We start from the raw sequence: 18969 nt of genomic DNA, 5'->3' as shown, positions 1-18969 counted from the left end.
TTAAAGAACCCATTGCTTCAGTTATTGGAACAGAAAGTAACCAATTAGTTGGACAACTTTTTACGTCATTCTGTACTTTATAACAACACCTTGCTGTTTTGCCTAGCTGCTCATCAAGGTCATTTCATATGCATGGCAATGCACAAGATACAAATGTTGTATTTATCACAGACTGAAGATAGATTGTTTGAAACAACTCTTTCTGGTATATGACCCTGCTTGCCCTCCCTGCCCCCTCCACCTGGATTTCTTCATTTATGTATTGAAATGCAATATAATTAAGGCATTCTTTCAATTAAGGCAATTGGTTATTAGGGTCATTACTGCAACATTTGCCCATAGGTTATTTAAAGTTTTAAACCATATCAGAACATTGCTACACATTTGTATTTGATGTGATTTTATTAACCCACTAGGCTGTCCTAGCTGAGTGAAACAAAGAATGAATACATGCTTGCAGTCGTTGTGCGTTGCAACAAATTACCCATGTGTGTGTGTGTGTGTGTGTGTGTGTGTGTGTGTGTGTGTGTGTGTGTGTGTGTGTGTGTGTGTGTGTGTGTGTGTGTGTGTGTGTGTGTGTGTGTGTATGTTCTCTTCGTTGAAACCATTGAGCTGTGCTGGCGCAGAAGTGAAAGAAAGCCACCACTCTTCATTGAACTTCGAACATAAATAAGAGATGGCTCTCTCATACGCACACACATCAGGCCATTATGCTATTGATATTTGAAGAGAAACTGAGTGAACTGTACAGGCAATTTAACAAGTCAATCAAAACCTTGCCAAAAGCCACAGAAATGCATGCACAATACAGCTGGCACTAGCAATATTGCAGGCAGTAAAACTCTGCTCCTTTGTACCCCTAAACCCCCTGAGAGAAATAATTATACAATTGGTAATACTGGACTGGGTAATAGACTAAATCAAATATCACTCTATTTTTGGCCTGGACCTGGCTTAGAGGTCTGGGCACCTAGGCTCATAAGCCTGACAGCGCACCGTGGGGTCGAGTCCCGTTCCCGACAGTCTCTCTCCCCCTATGTACCCTTCAACTTCTTGTTCAAAATGATTGGAAATACAGGTTTTGTAGTCATTTAGCAATTGTAGAAATATTAGACCTTAATGGTCAAATGTAGCCTGGCATGGCCAGACTAATATCACTGCGTAGATATTAGTCTGGAACCTCTGTGTGGAACCTGCATTTCCGAGGTGCAAATTCAAAAGATGCCTCTGGTGATAAAACCGCCCCACATTTGCATACTGGTCTCTGATTGGTCCCTCACAACTTCAGAGGGAGAGAAATAGAATCTCTATTGAGAGGGGCCAGACCTAATCTGCCATGGGCAATTTTTTTTGCTATGGCAGATTCGTCTGGAACCAGGCTAGGTCAAATGTTCATTCATGTTCTCTAATCATGTATCTACCTTACAATTGGAATCTACAGTCGAATGTTTGTGCGTGTGTAAGTTGCATCAGTGTTGCCAGATTGCGCGCGAGCAACAAGCAACCAGCTTGATGCAAAAACACCGCGCTGCGCACTGCGCATGCGTCGACGCACTTTCCCTAACCAATTACACGCCACTTCACGCTTACAACTCCTGGACATGGCAACCCCGGCAACCCCGCCCCCCATCCAAATACTGTCTGTCTGAGTCTTTGGGAGGGTTGAACGCAGCGAACGCCGTCTCGCTGGGCTGAGCGTGCTGCTTCGTCAATCTGTGCCGCACATTCTGGTCCTGCAAGAGCCTGTGTGAATACATAGATAGATGAACGGGTGAAATGTGTCCGTCTCAGTTTGCTTTCGTTTTCGGTTTGCGTCTCGAAACACTGTTGCTCTCGCTTTTGGTTTGCGTGTCGAAAACATCTACAGCCTACTACACGAGAGTCTCGCGCCAGCGACTAGACGGAAGGGTCGCGTAGCGACCCGCACCTCTAGTAGTTTACATTGCTTAAGACCCCTTTTCCAAATATATAATATATATTATATATATATATTTCTTTTTTACATTTTGGACCAAATAGCCAATTTTACATCGAGGTGCCCACTTTTCCTTAGTGCCCACTCTTCCTGTTACCATTTTGATATAGAAGGTGTGGTATATAATAAGGTTGTCTACTTTCATTCCTCTGCAGAAGCCTTCCATCTTGATGAGGTTACCGATAACTTTGTTCGCTTTGTGAAAAACTGCATTTTCTCCAGATCCATCCCAACCTCTCTGAAAGGCCCGCCGAGACAGATCCATCCCAACCTCTCTGAAAGGCCCGCTGAGACAGATCCATCCCAACCTCTCTGAAAGGCCCGCCGAGACAGATCCATCCCAACCTCTCTGAAAGGCCCGCTGAGACAGATCCATCCCAACCTCTCTGAAAGGCCCGCCGAGACAGATCCATCCCAACCTCTCTGAAAGGCCCGCCGAGACAGATCCATCCCAACCTCTCTGAAAGGCCCGCTGAGACAGATCCATCCCAACCTCTCTGAAAGACCCGCTGAGACAGATCCATCCCAACCTCTCTGAAAGACCCGCTGAGACTGGCAACAGTTTCTAAGGTGACGTTTCTAACATTGTCACATTGTGTGACTATAAGGCAACCTTTATGTAATAATGTTGTGAAGTAACATAAAAAAGCTAAAGTATATTAATACATATTGTTTAGGTACATCATGGGTGGTAAAGAGCATTTTAACCACAGCCTGCCTGTGATATTATTTAAGCAGATTTAAGCAACGGTGCTGTCAAAGCTTTGATTGATTGATTTCATTTATTAGTCAGAAATGTAAACAGCACGTGGTACAGTCAGACATTAAGGTTAAAAGGATAACACAAAAAAGTCTTGGGGACTTGTTTCCATTGTGGTCCTATGTATTCAATTCATCAACATAGCATACAAAATGAACACAATAATACATGTCATCAACAAATATAAACACTACATGTACCTTTTATTCTCCTGATAGATTTTGCCAATTTTGAAAGAAACCAGTGTTACACATCCTTTAACCCATTCAATCCGGGGACGCATCTCTGTCATTTGGCTATTAAAAAATAGCAGATCTACAAGCTCATTGCGCGCTATGAGCTTGTAGATCAGCTATATATTTTTTAAATCATGGAAAATTTGTGCAAATCTTTGAATATGTATATATTTTTAAAGCAAACATTTTTAACTCAAATCTTTGCTTCTGGGGATTCTACAAATGTCTTCTAAAAACAAAAAATGTCCTCTAAACAAAAAATGTCAATATCAGTGGTTTTCAAACCTTTTCATGTCAAGGACCACAAAATGATATGCATTTGGCCGCGGACCCACATCTCAAAATATGTTGTTCCAGGGATCATCCAGAAGCAAAGATTTGAGTAAAAAAATGTTGCTTAAAAAATTATAAAACATATTTATATTCAAAGATTTGCACAGAATTTCACGATAAAAAAAAAAGCAGATCTACAAGCTCATATTGCGGCACTCTGTGCCGCACTATGAGCTTGTATATCTGCTATTTTTTAACTACTTCTCCAAAGTGGATTGAATGGGTTACAGATCCATTAACCGTTAATGGATGGTGTCAGGGCATTGCATATTTTGGTGGCAGAGTAGTAGAATGGTTCTAGATCAGGGTTTCTCAAAGTGGGTGCCGTGACGCAAGTCCAGGGGCAGTGGCGTGCACAGACATTTTGAGGGGCAGGTGCTCTCAAGTAAAAAAAAAAAAGGGCACCTTGCACGGCGCGCGGAACCGCCGGCTACCTCTTTGCCAAAAATAGCAGATCTACAAGCCCACAACGCCTCGCAACGCGAGGCGTTGTGAGCTTGTAGATCTGCTATTTTTGGCTAAAGTTCTCCTCAGAAAAGGGATGCTAGGTTTCGAGTGGTTATGGTAAAAAAGAAAAATCATATTGCATAAAGATTTGGCGGACCCCTTGTAGTAACTCTGAGGACCCCCTAGGGGTCCCGGACCCCCTGTTGAAGACCCCTGCTGTAAACTGAAAAAAAACACAACTTTTTTCCCCCTTTTTTTCAAAAGGGCACTTCTGGTCAAGAGGGCAAAGGGCAGGTTCTCTAGCACCACATAGAGTCTATCTGTGCACGTCCCTGTCCAGGGGTGTCGCGGAATACTTTGATCATATTTGACTTTGTAAAACGCTGCACTGTACTTGGTGTGTCTGTCTACGCCAAATCTCTTCGCCAAAAATAGCAGATCTACTGCACGTCACAACGTGATGCATTGTGAGCTTGTAGATCTGATATTTTTGGCGAATGTTTCCCATCAGAATGGGGATGCTGGGGTTAAACGTCAAATTGAAAGTTCTTTTCTGTCTTGCATTGGTTCTCAAAGTGGGGTCCGGGGACCCCCAGGGGTCCTTGAGGAGGTTCTAGGGGGTCCCCAGATAAATAATGGATAGTTAGGAACCAAATGGACCCTTATGTGGTTGAACCAAATGAACCCTTATGTGGTTGGACCCGTTAGGGTCCATTTGGTTCCATTGTACACTCTCAGAGTTAAATTAACATTGATTTTTACAATATCAATTGGGGTCCCAGAGATATAAATGCCATTAAATGGGGGTCCGTAGCCTAATACATGTCAAACTGGGGGTCCTTGAAATTAAAATGGTTGAGAATCACTGCTAGAGAGCCGTAAAAACCTTCTCTTATTGAGGTCCCTGGCTTATCTTTTCAAATGGGGGTCCGCGGGCCAATAAGTGTAACTTTGGGGGTCCTTGACATGAAAAAGTTTGAGAACCACTGCTATAATGGGAACAGACGTTCTCGTTTTCCTCGTGACTTAGGCTACTGTATCTTAGGGAGAAAGATTGACATATTTACGTACCGTAATATAACATACATGTAAAAGGTGCTGTAAAGTCACAATATAATTCAGGGGTGCCGTGGATGAAAAAGTTGTTTACAGATGTGCCCTATGCCAAATATGTTTGAGAACCACTGTACTAGATCATGGTCGCTCCCTCTGGTGTTGTGGCTGTGGGCGTCACCCACTTTGGAGAAGTAGTTAGACATGAGGTATTGAGGGCACTGTCTCTGTGTCTTTGTGACATTTCTTTCTGCAGATTTTGTCCCCAGCACGTCTGACGATGAGGGTCGGTACAGCATGGGGGCTCAGGCTAACGTTGGACTGTTCAACCTGGACAAGTTACTGGAGGCTCTGTACTGTGCTTACCCCACAGCACCAGCAGGGGTCAGTATATACCATATCTCTGCTGTCCAGCCAGAAACTGCTAACTCCAAAACGCTCATTGTTCAGGAAACGCAAAAACAAAATATACGTTTTTCAGGAAATGAAGAAAACCTTATATTTTTAAAACGAAGCAATACTGCCTCATCAAAGTTGGTATAGTGACTTTATATATTGTCAGATACTTGCATGTGTCATTATATTATCAACACTTTAACCAAATCGCGGGTAAATCAACACTTTACCCAGCGCAAGTGGAGTTAGCAGTTTCAGACGAGCAGAAATCAAGCTGAAGTGGAGTTAGGTGTCCAAACAACAATAGCTCCACTCGCTGCTAAGGGAGAGGTTTCTGAAGGGTACAAATTCTCAAAAGCTAACAATGGATCTCCAAGCTCACAATGCATCACAACAACGTGTGAATTAATGCCCTGATGCTTCATGCCACTTATTATATAGGCCTACAATAATAAACAGGACTTTAAATATTACAATAACTTCTGCAAAGAGATAGTAGAATAGCGCGACAGAAATGCTATGAACGCCTTTCTTCTTGTCACATTGCTCTCCTCATTAAACACTTAATAGATTTTAGAAATATAATTACTGGTTTTCATAACATTAGCGTCAGTGCTAAGTTTGATAAACAGGTACACTGCATAGTTTTAACAGACTACGGGGAGCTTGTTTACGTGGTCCTCCTCCTCGTTCACTGCGCAACGCGCTCTACTCATGCTGTTGAAAAGCAGCGCTGTAGAGGAGAGGGGGGAGTTGTTTGTTTTTGACGGACAGTTTGAGGATCCAATGGAGTTGGAAGTTTTCGTCAGAGGCGCTTTTTAATACTTTTCATTGGTTCAAATGTTTTGATATTTTACACAGACCTAAAGGGTGTTCAATAGCCTTGATTTATGAAAAAAAAAAGAAAAAAGAAAATGGAGTTAGCTGGTCCTGGCTGGACACCGACGATATGATACTGTTAACCATTGTTTACAGCAGTGGTTTTCAACCTTTTTCATGCCAAAAATCACATTTGGTCACATAATTGATCACATTTGGTCACTTAATTGATCACATTTGGTCACATAATTGATCACATTTGGCCGCGGACCCCCATCTGAAAAATGTGTTGTTCCAGGGACCCCCAGAAGCAAAGATTTGAGTTGCAAATGTTCGCTTTAAAAATATATATATTTAAAGGTTTGCACAAATTTTCACGATTTAAAAAAAAAATGCAGATCTACAAGCTCATGGCGCAGCAATCGGTGCCACGCTATGAGCTTGTAGATCTGCTATTTTTGAATAGCCAAAGTATAAAAGGTTAAAGTGGTTAAAATTATTCTGACGCTATATTAACACATTTTGCTGGGGACCCCCTGGAACCCCCCAAGGACCCCTTAGGGTCCCCGGACCCCACTTTGAGAACCACTGCTGTAGAATATACAAGCAGATCTATAAGCTCACATCTTGTCACAGTTCAAGTTCATCCATGAGGGTCATGACAGATGACCTAGGTTGATCCAAAGGACATGGCAAATTTGATAAATAGTTCCTTTAAATTTATTTTAAAAATAAAACAACTTTTTGATCGTACTAGTGCATTACTACACACCCCTGGTTACAACACAGCGTACATTCAAGGTATCTGTATTAATTACCAGGGTTACACTAGTATGGAAAGTCCTGAAAAGTATGGCATTTGATTTGACTAATGTCCAGGTCTGGATAAGTATGGAAAAAAGAAAAGAAAGCATGGAAAAATAGTTTACGGACTATTGTGTCCATTCTGTTTTCTAAATGATAAAAAAAAATCTAGTCTGACCTAAATGTGATTCCTGGGGACGCTACTGGTATGTGTCCCGCAACGCAGGGGGGGGGGTATACAGATCGTGCCCGGTCAACATCAGAGTCCACCCTACGCCAGTGTGCAGACCCCCATGTCAAAATATGTTGTTCCAGGGACCCCCAGAAGCAAAGATTTGAGTTACAAATGTTCGATTTGAAAAATATATATTCAAAGTTTTGCACAAACTTTCACGATTTTTTCAAAAATACCAGATCTACAAGCTCATAGCACGGCACTCGGTGCCGCGCGGTTTAAGTGGTTAAAATGATTGTGACGCTATATTAACACATTTTGCTGGGGACCCCCTGGAACCTCCCAAAGGACCCCTGGGGGTCCCCGGACCCCACTTTGAGAACCAATGGTGTAGGGGTTGAAAATATACAATTATTTCTATTCACACGACAAAAACTGATTGTCACATAGCTAAAATAGCCGATCTACAAGCTCACAGCTTGTAGATCGGCTATTTTAGGCATGTGACACCGTCGGTGGTTAATTGATTTGTATAACCTACACGCAGTGTTTCTCAACCTGTGGCTCGGGACCCGCAGGGGGTCTTAGTATCTTAGAAAAGAAAAAGACAATTACTGCATCAAAAGCAATCAACAAACTATAGGCTACTATAAAAACTGGTCAAATTGTAAATAATATAAGAAAGAGGCAAACATTTTGAAAATAGCAGATCTACAATTCTACATTCTACATTGTGACTAAAGTACAGTACCTGAGTACATGTACTTAGTTACAGCTCAACTAATATTGTCTTCGATGTTATGTCATTGTGTCCACTAGATGGTGCTGTGTACCTCCTGACCAATGCAGATAGCCAACAGCAAAATGCAATGCAATTTTGCAAAGGCAGATTCGTCTGGAACCAGGCTATGTCGTCATAGCGTGACATGTAAGTAAGCGCTCAGATATTTTTTATGATATCCACATCTTGAGCTCACAGCGTGGCACGAAGTGCTGTGAGCTTGTAGATCTGCATTTTTTTTGAATAGCCAACGCAAAAATCTTAAATGACACAGATGCTTTCCTGGTTTTAATGGGTTAAACATCAGAATTTGTTTAATGGGCCCAGACCGCTGGCATAGCGGTCTGGGCACTTGATGGTTTTTAATTTAAAAACTAAATTAGAATAAAAAAATAAAGGCAGAAAAGCCAAAAAATAAAAGAATAGAAAATAATTTGTATAATGGAATTTCTACAAAAAACAAAACTTTACTCTCAGTCTCTACTTATCACGTGTGGACTCTAATCCTTGTTTTTACTGAAGAGCAGAGAATAGCTGAGGGGCTGATGAAGCGACATGGAGGGTTTCTCCTCATGACATTAAAACCACTACTATTGACCTCAGTGTTCACACTCCAGTAATTGCTGCCTGGGCATAGATGTAGAGACACAGAGGCAGGCCTCTCCTATCCATGTCCACTGACTCCTATTTGGCTTCTATTTCTTCACAAAACCCTTTGAAGTTACACCGTTGCTCAGTCGTGGAAAGTAACTAAGTACATGTACTCAAGTACTGTACTTAAGTTCAATGTTGAGGTATTGTTTTTTTTTACTTTACTGGAGTATTTGCAATTTTCAATACTTTAACTTCTACTCCACTACATCTTAGTGGCAAATATTGTACTTTTACTCCACTACAATTATTTGAAAACTTAAGTTACTAGTTACTTTGTAGATTTGAATTATTATAAAAAAAACATACATTAACCACTTCAGCCCTATTATAATGAGTACTTTTTACTTTTGGTAATTTAAGTATATTTTGATGCCAATACTTTTGTACTTTTACTCAAGTAAATTCTTATTACCGGACTTTTACTTGTAACAGCGTGTTTCTACATTGCAGTATTGATATTTTTACTTAAGTAAAAAAAAATGTAGTACTTTTTCAACCACTGCCGTTGCTAAGTAACCTTTCCTGCTTTCCTGTGTGTGTGTGTGTGTGTGTGTGCACTGTGTGCACTGTGTCCTAAATGAGCAAGTCAAGTCATTTCTCTTGACCCTCCTATAAGGAGAACGTTATGCAATCTTCTTTCTAATCATTCGCTGAAGCAAGGAGCTGCAGGCCATGATTTATTGAATGTATAATTGCCACTTCTATTTAAGACCGAATAAATGAATCTGTGAAAGTCAAATGTAATGCAGGGTCATTACACTTAACAAAAAGAAGAAGGGAGCGGCTTTTTGCTTATAGAATTTTAGCTGACGTTTCTCTCTGGTTTTCGTCCAACAAGGAAGGACAGGCACCCTGATTTCCTCCAAATACTTGAGACTAGAGATTAGATATGGATGTTCTGTACTCAGTGCCCTACATGCTCTTCTGTTGATATTACCAGGTCATTAACAAGGAAATTAACTCAAAGCGTGTTAATTAGGTGCACACTGCACATGCATGGGAAAGTGAGTTTTTTACTTAAGTAAAAGTACCAATACTCCAATGTAGAAGTACTCTGTTACAAGTTAAAGTCCGGAATTCAAAATGTACTTGAACATACTTGAGCAAGTACTTGAGCAAGTACGAAAGTATTGGTATCAAAATGTACATAAAGTACCAAAAGTAAAAGTACTAAAATGTTTGAAAATAGCAGATCTACAAGCTCACAACGTGTCGATCGGCTATTTGCAAATAGCCTATGTATAAAATAGGGCTAAAGTGGTTAATGTTTTATAATGTAATAATTTATATCTGCAAAGTAACTAGTAACTCAAGTTTTCAAATAATTGTAGTGGAGTAAAAGTACAATATTTGTCTCTGGAGATGTAGTGGAGTAGAAGTAAAAGTATAGACAATTGGAAATACTCCGGTAAAGTAAAGAATTACCTCAAAATTGTACCTGTAACTGTTCGCATCATCCTGCCCAGATCAAACAATGCCTAGGGGGGGAGGGGGGGTGCGAGGGTGAGGGGTGTTATGATTATGATGATGGGTATTTTTCCATTCCTTTCTCCATCGTACTGTCCAAGAAATGAATCCTGCGGTATCTATTATACCGGCAGAGAGAGTCATTTAAATCCAGGTGCTGCCTCAGCAGCTGGAAGAGGGTGCTGAGGGGGGGTTTGCGTAGGAAAAGGGATATGTTTCATAGATCTCCAGGATTGCTTATGACTGCAGTTAACCCCTTCAGTCCGGGAACGCATCGTGTCATCTTTGGGCTATTCAAAAATAGCAGATCTGCAAGCTCATAGCGCGGCACCGAGTGCCGCACTATGAGCTTGTAGATCGGCTATTTTTTTTTTAAACCGTGAAAATGTGTGCATATTTTTTAATTAATATATTTTTAAAGCGAACATTTGTAACTCAAATCTTTGCTTCTGGGGGGTCCCTGGAACAACATATTTTGAGATGGGGGGTCCGCGGCCAAATACATATCTAAAATTGTTTTCCAATTCCTAACAGTATGTTGCTCTCAAAATATTTTGTTCCAGGGACCACCCAGAAGCAAAGATTTGAGTTAATGTTTGCTTTAAAAGATTATATATATTCAAAGATTTGCGCACATTTTCACAATTTTTCAAAAATAGCAGATCTACAAGCTCATAGCGCGGCACTCGGTGCCGCGCTATGAGCTTGTAGATCTACTATTTTTGAATAGCCCAGAGTGTAAAATAATGCTTTTTAGCTCAAATCAAAAAAGCGACACAGATGCGTTCCCGGTCTAGATGGATTAAGATAGATGGAGACTCGTGTCAGGTTGGAATAAAAAACAATACTTCCCTGGCATGCTGCCGTCTGATCTGGATCAATGTCTTCCGAGGCAGATAACCATAATAGGCCTACAGTACAGTATACACATTTTGGTTTGAGTGACGATTATAAAAAACATGTTTTCGTCATTCTATACTGCTCTGCCACCAAAATGTGGAATTATGCCCTCACACCATCCATGAAACAAGGATGTGTAATCTCTCAAAACAGATTAAGATGTTCCCCCCTTTTTACCGAATGGGTTTCTAGATTGAAGGATGTGTTCTTTCAAAATTGGCCTGAACAAATATCAATCGGTAGACCACAAGGGGAGTCAATGTAAATGTCCCATCTCTTTTGTACATATAGTGTTTGCACATAAAGTCAGTTTTTACTTGACTGGAGTATTTCCAAGTTTCAGTACTTTTACTTCTACTCCACTACATCTCAGAGTCCAACATTACACTTTTACTCCACTACAATTATTCTAAAACTTTAGTTACTAGTTACTTTGTAGATTTTGATTATTATTACTAAACGTACATCAACCACTTTAGCCCTATATGCATTTCGGCCGTTTGAAAATAGCCGATCTACAAGCTCACAATGTGTTGCATCGCGACGCATTGTGAGCTTGTAGATCTGCTATTTTCAAAAGATTTTTATACATTTGAAAAATGTGTGAAGTGGTAACAGAGTATTTGTCTACATTGCAGTATTGATACTTCTACTTAGGTAAAAAAAATCGAGTACTTTTTTCCCCTATATGTATGGTTTCAGAAGTGATCCATTGCTCATGCCTGTAGCAAAACCGATGAGGGGAATGAGGCTGAGGTAAAAAAAAACAAGATAAATCACACTCTGAACAGTTGCAATATTTTATGATTACCCCCGTCTGACATTATTAAGATGCAGTATGTTTTCTACATACAGCAATGCATGACTGATCAGTATCCTGGGTATTTATAAATGAATGCAGGGCGTGTTAACAGCTCATCGTTTGTGCTATATCTGTATTATCTCCCTTTCTCATTGATCCCTTCCTTTGTATTGACCCCCCCCCCCCCTCCCTCTACACACACACACACGCACACGCACACGCACACACATGCTGCATTTCCTCCTCTCTATTTTAGTCTCTCAGCGGTAGGCTTCTCTTATTAATCAAGACAGTTGGCAGGTGAGCAGGAGGAGGAACGAAGGGAGGGGAGCGTTTAAGCACGTGCATGGCTGCGTGTGTGCATGCACATAAGTGGTTGAGAGAGGGAGGGAGAGAGAGGAAGGGAGCTGGGATGGAGAGAGAGAGAGAGAGAGAGAGAGAGAGAGAGAGAGAGAGAGAGAGAGAGAGAGAGAGAGAGAGAGAGAGAGAGAGAGAGAGAGAGAGAGAGAGAGAGAGAGAGAGGGAGGGAGGGAGGGAGCTGGGATGGAGGGAGAGAGAGAGAGAGAGAGAGAGAGAGAGGGAGAGGGAGGGAGAGAGGGAGGGAGGGAGCTGGGATGGAGGGAGAGAGAGAGAGAGAGAGAGAGAGAGAGAGAGAGAGAGAGCCAGCTGTTACTCAGAACCCAGCAGCCCACGGCTGGGTGAGCAGGGATAATTGGCGTTGGGTCCCAGCCTGTTTCCATCTCCTTAATGTGAACCTGTGGCATAATGGAAACTGTGCTCTCCTTCTCCACCACAGAGGGAGGTAGAGAACAGTGAAGAGGAGCGGGCGGGGGGGGGGGGGGGGGGGGTTCACAGGTGGAAGAGGTCTGGAAGGAAGAGCCAACTGAGCATTTCTCGGGCTATTAGATGTCTAACAGTTGTTTAGCTGGTTTTTAAGCGTCTATATATAGACGTCTATATTATAGCCGTTGAAATGACGTCTATAATATATAGGCGGTCTATATATACTTAAAAAAACAGCTAATCAACGTCTATAGGCTTAGCCTAGACGTTGACAAATCTTTCACTGTTAGACCAGTTATTATATTATAACCCGGTTTTAGACGGAGGTCTAATAGCCGACTATGGCTTTTTTTGTGTCACACTGGTTTCTTTCAAAATTGGCCTGAAAAAACATCTATCAGGAGACCCACAACGGGAGGTAAATGTAATCGACCCCCACATTGATATGTATTTGGCCGCGGACCCCCCATCTGAAAAGGTTTTGTGCCAGCAGGGACCCCCCAGAACAGAAGATTTGTGTTTAAAAAAAACAATACTATTCAACATTTTCCAAATATTTTTGATATTTTTCTAATATTTTCAAAAAATAGCAGATGTACAAGCTTGCAGACGCACTGTGAGCTTGTACATCTGCTATTTTTTTAATAGCCAACGTATAAATGGATAAAGTGGTTAAAATTGATTGTGATGCTGTATTAACACATTTTGCTGGGGACCCCCTGGAACCCCCTCAAGGACCTCCCCAGAGATGAGCTAAGGGAACCTGGGTGATATCATGATAATACTGATAACATCATGGCCAAGGACATCTCCCTGGCAGTGATACAAAACATCCCACGCTGTTCACTTATTATCATAAAGAATAACATGGTGGGTGGTGAACCTGTTTGAAGCTATAGCATTTTTTTAAATAAAATGTTTGAATTTCAGCTAGTTTGTGCAGTTTAGGGAGAGTTAAGTGTCTGTATGTATCTACAGCAGTGGTTTTCAACCCTTTTCATATCAAGGTCCATTATTTATTCAGCATTTGAGCCACAGAACCACCGTTTGATGAGATTTAGACTCTCACACCCAAAACCTAGAATATTTTGTTATCGTTGGATACGATTTTGTCCACAATTCCATCCATGCTGTATTATGGTCTCTGATGGCATTTTGTGTGTGTGTGTGTGTGTGTGTGTGTGTGTGTGTGTGTGTGTGTGTGTGTGTGTGTGTGTGTGTGTGTGTGTGTGTGTGTGTGTGTGTGTGTGTGTGAGATGGTGTGCAAGTGCGTGCGCATGCATGTGTGTTTGTGTGTCCAAAAGTACCAAAAATGCAGTCTTACTACAATGGTAAAACTGCACGGACAGTTTTTCATGGAGTGGGTTCAGAACAATCTTGTATAAAGTACACCCTGTTTCACCTGCAGGCTTCCCTGCTAATTACACCAAGACATTGATTTCCCCCTGAATCCCTCTATCCTCATGAAGGTGGGAGAGGAAGCGGAAGAATTGAAACACAGTTCCACATGAGTTGAGTCTGCTGCTGGAAGATGCTTTTACTGAGTGGGGAGAAGTAGAGTTAATACTGGAGCACAGATTGAATTGGCCTCAATATTGGATTCAGCGTTCATTGACCACAGATATGTTGCAAGAGAAACGAGCAACAGTCTTTGCAAACAAGCCCCAAAGAAGCGACTATAGGCTACATGAGCACTTTAAACCTATACATATCGGCTATTTGAAAATAGCCGATCTACAAGCACACAACACGTGGTGTGCGACGTGTTGTGAGCTTGCGTTTCATGAGTCTTTCTTTCGGCTCCCCCAGGAATATATGAACTCAGTCGTGAGTGGAAGGCCTACTTAGTTACACACTCCGGCTCCATATACATTCTTTTTTAATTAGGCCTTCTTCAGAATCAACTAATTAATAATGTATAATAAAATCAAATTGCCATCACAGTTAATGCTCTTTGCTGATTTCCTGCAGTCTTTCTCAATAAAGAAACATAATTGTAGCGAGGAGAGTGGACTGCCCAGCTAATTTTCTGATTTCCTCTTGCGTTCTATTTGAAGATCTAGTTCTATTTAAATATAGCCTATATGTGCTACTTATAAAAGATACATGTGCCTTCAGTGAAAGAACGTGTATTTCTTATGTTCTGAGAAGACACATGGAATAAGTGACATGGCTTGTTAAATTTTCTTAAAGGGATAGTTCACCCAAAACATTTCTTTTTTTCCTATCGATTAGTCACCCCATGGAGACTTGAATTCATGGATTTGTTTTTGTTTTTGTCGCATTCCTAAGCCAATAATTTGATGATCAGCGGACTGGTATAGGCAGCGGTTCCGGTAGGAGACACAAAGGAGACTCTTTGTGTCTCCTATACCTATACTGCAGCCCTCCCCTCCCCTCTCCTCTCCTCTCCTCTCCTCTCCTCTCCTCTCCTCTCCTCTCCTCTCCTCTCCTCTCCTCTCCTCGGCAATGAAGGAAAGATAATCCATTTCTCACTTGATGTCTGAGAAGTCAATGACCCTAATATGGATCTGTGTGGAATGAGATATGAGTTCTGTCTCAGAGGACCGTATGCTGACAGCTGACTGACAGGGGTTAACTGCCAAAGAGGACCGACCATGGTTCCTAGGTGTAAAGCAGACCCTCTCTCTCTCTCTCTCTCTCTCTCTCTCTCTCTCTCTCGCGGGCTCTCTCTCACTCCGACATCCACAGGACTTGTAGATTGAAAATGGGGGGCATGACGCCCGGGGGCCGTGGGGTCGATAGACAGGGGCCACTTCTCGCTGGAAATGAAGTGTTTATTATTATTCCTACACTCCTGTACATGGCTGCTTATTGTTGAAGGACATGACAGACATGACAGTGTCACACATCAATCTATTTATACGTGTGTGTGTGTGTGTGTGTGTGTGTGTGTGTGTGTGTGTGTGTGTGTGTGTGTGTGTGTGTGTGTGTGTGTGTGTGTGTGTGTGTGTGTGTGTGTGCGTGTGTGTGCGAGTGTGTGTGCACAATGAAAAGACAGTAGATATGTAGGCTATATGGGCAGGGTTAGATTAAAAAAAGAAGAAGGAAAAAAACAGGTGGGGGGGCTTTCTTACCCACGTATACTCACATGACATATAGCGAAAATAGCCAATGAACAAGTTCTGTTATTTTCCACAAAAAATGATGGTTGTGTAACACACACACACAGACAGAGAGACAGAAAGACAGACAGACAGACAGACACACGTGAGTCTGTCCTGTTTGTCTGTGTGGAGCTGGGCTAATCCTGCAAACCATGCGCTGGACGGATCAGCACAAACATTGTGTTCTATAGTTTTTAGCGGCGCTAGCCGCTCTATACCTCTAGGTATAGAGCGGATCCTGCTCTATACCTGACTTTGTCCGTGTGCGTCAACGTTCTGATTGGTCAGGTGCGTACGTCAACAAAGTGATTGGTCAAGCTTCACGTAGCCTCGGAAACCCAGCCATTTTTTTTTGTTACAAAAGAAAAAAGTCCGGGGGAACGATGCAGGAACGATGGTCTTTGAAGCTTGTTATCTCCTAACCATTCAGAGTGCAGAGGGGCGTCGCTCTAAATTTGGTGACGTCAGCCTGCTCCGTGCACAGACCGGGGGGGGGAGGGGGGAGGGGGGGGAGGGGGGAGGGGGGGGGAGGCGGGGACATAGATTGGTGAAGCAATCGGAGGACGCGCCTGCTCCGGGCGCCTGGGTTTGGATCCGCCCTTCGAGACCATGGATTGCTCTCGTTCTCTCAGTCTAAGCTTCACGTGACACGTGGCTATAAACACATTATAAACACATATCGATGACAAAATGTATCAAAGGCGCCGCTACCTTCACACAGGGTGTGATTTTTTTTTAATATTTAACTTAAATTGCATAATGGAAGTCAATGTGGCTGAAATAGCACTGAAACCTTGCCCAGGTCATAGATCACTGTTTCCCAAACAGTGGGTCGGGACCCATTGTTAGGTCGCAGGGCAATTTCAATGGGTTGGGAGTGAATTTCTATTTTTTTTGTTTACTACAATTTTTTTTAAGAATTAGTGAAAATCGCCGATCTACAAGCTCACTTTGTGTCGCGTTCTGAGCTTGTGGATCTGATATTTTCACTAGTTTATTCACTTTGCGGTCTCGAGCAAAAAAGTTTGTCAAAACACTGTCATAAACGACTGACATCACATGAGGCTTGTCACATGACGTCCAAAATCCTCTTTGGAGTCACGTCGTTTCTACGTGGATCCTGAGATCCACATAATTTCCTTGAAAACCCATAATGAATAATGAATGGGGTCAATGTTTGATTAGATTGTAAACATAAATCAGAGTCTACATTTACCAAAAGAAAATAAATGCATTTAATTCAGTCTGACCAGAAGCAGGAATAAACACATCCCCACCAGTGAGTGACTTTAGATTTTTAGATTTCTTTGGCTATTCAAAAATAGCAGATATACAAGCTCATAGCGCGACACTGAATGCCGCACTATGAGCTTGTATACTGTATCTGCTATTTTTGAAAATATTTTTCAAAAAAATAATTGGATTTAGAAGACATTTGTAGAATCTTAGAATTTGTAAGTAAGTAATATGTATTTGGCATAATCTCTGTGCTGTCATGCATGACTCAAGGATATTTTCATCATTTGCACTTCACCCTATAGATATCTGCATGTTAGACCCCTATAATATATGGCGTGGTCTGTGAGTCCTTTTCATAATTTGCACCGATGTTATAGCCCCCTGAAATTACTGCAGTAAATACAAGATTTTAATGTTTTTTCCCATGTTTTTCTTGTTTCAGTATAACGAGCTGTTACCAGTGAACTGCACTGTGCTCACCAGCACCTAGAGTCTGGAAAAGAAGTCTACAAGAAGTAAATGAGGGCCACAGAAACTTCCGGTGAGCTGTACAACATGTAGTCCTGTACAGTACGTTCAGTTAGACACTTGCAGCAGTAGTTCTTTTCCACTTTATTTCCATGTGAGATGGAGAAAAAACAGTTTGTACGAGGTTAAGGGGCTCCCATACCTCAAAACAACACAAGGGCTTTTCCAGGGTAACAGGAAGAGTGGGCACTAAGGAAGAGTGGGCACCTAGATGTAAAATTGGCTATTTTGGAAAAAGGTCTTAACACATCTGTATAACCACTTAAACCAGTGGTCTTCAACGTTTTCAGGCCAAGGACCCCCTAGCTGAGAGACAGATGAAGCAGGGACCCCCTACTCTATATGGTATACAATTGTGTTGTGTATAAAATTTTGCAAATCTTTGACTATATATATTTTTAAAGCGATCATTTTTAACTCCAATATTTGCTTCTGGGGGTCCCTGGAACAAAATATTTTTAGATGGGGGTCCGCGGCCAAATACATATCATTTTGGAGGTCCTTGACATGAAAAAGTTTGCGCACCACTGATATAGAAACATACGTTTTTCTGAAAACTGTTTAGAACACATTTGTAGAATCAGAACCTCAGGCCTTAATGGGTTAAGTCATGTGAAGTACAAATTGCAACCAAGCCTGTGATAGCCAGTCATTTTGGGCATAAACTAGAAGTTGAAGGGTACATTTAAGTCTGATAATGATGTACCGTGCATGTTCACATCATGTATATTTTAGGGATAGTACACCCAAAAAACGCTTTTAGTCACCCCATGGAGACTTGAATTCATGGAGATTTTTTTTTTTTTGTCGCATTCCTAAGACAATATTTTGATGACCAGCGGACCGGTAGGCAGCGGTTCCGGTAGGAGAGACAAAGGAGACTCATTGTGTCTGTACTACCGGAACAGCTGCCGGTCATCAATTATTGGCTTAAGAATGCGACAAAAAAAAAAAATCTATCAATTCAAGTCTCCATGGGTTGACTAAAAAAAAAGTCATTTTGGGGGTGAAATATCCCTTAAAGACCATTTTTCAAATATTTTATTTTTTTAAATTTTGGACAAAATAGCCAATTTTACATGGAGAGGCCCACTCCTCCTCGATGCCCACTCTTCCTGTATGCTTTTCCAGCATCAGCGTTATCTATCGTAACTTAAGTGTCGGCTTTCATTACTCATTTTCAGTAAGTCATAATAAAAGCCTAACAAGCTTTCTCAGAGTAATATAACTCACCGTTTCCTGCCTGGCAGTCAGTCGTGTTGTTATCTTTTACCTCTATATATCACTTTTATAACCCCTCATAAAACGTGATGCCTGCCTAGTAGGCCAATACTACAGTAACGCAATGCAATGTGTTTGAGGAATTTGTACCTTTTATCATGCGCCATTTACAGAATGTCTTGTTATGGAATCATGCAGCTAATTGCTCTTATCTACGTTTTTGAGAAATGGATGACTACGCAACCCACATACTTTAACCCATTAAGACCGGGAACACATCTGTGTAACTACTTAAACCATGATTTTATACTTTGAAAATAGCAGATCTACAAGCTCGTAGCGAGCTTGTAGATCTGCTATTTTTGAAAAATCGTGACATTTTTTGCAAATCTTTGAGTGTATATATACTGCTCAAAGAAATGTAGGGAACACTTTGATGCCTTAATTATTTTGAGTTTTCATGAACTG

This window comes from Gymnoscopelus microlampas (assembly GCF_963454915.1).
Source record: "Gymnoscopelus microlampas genome assembly, chromosome: 22".
NCBI lineage: Eukaryota > Metazoa > Chordata > Actinopteri > Myctophiformes > Myctophidae > Gymnoscopelus > Gymnoscopelus microlampas.
This window is presented reverse-complemented; position numbering follows the sequence as displayed.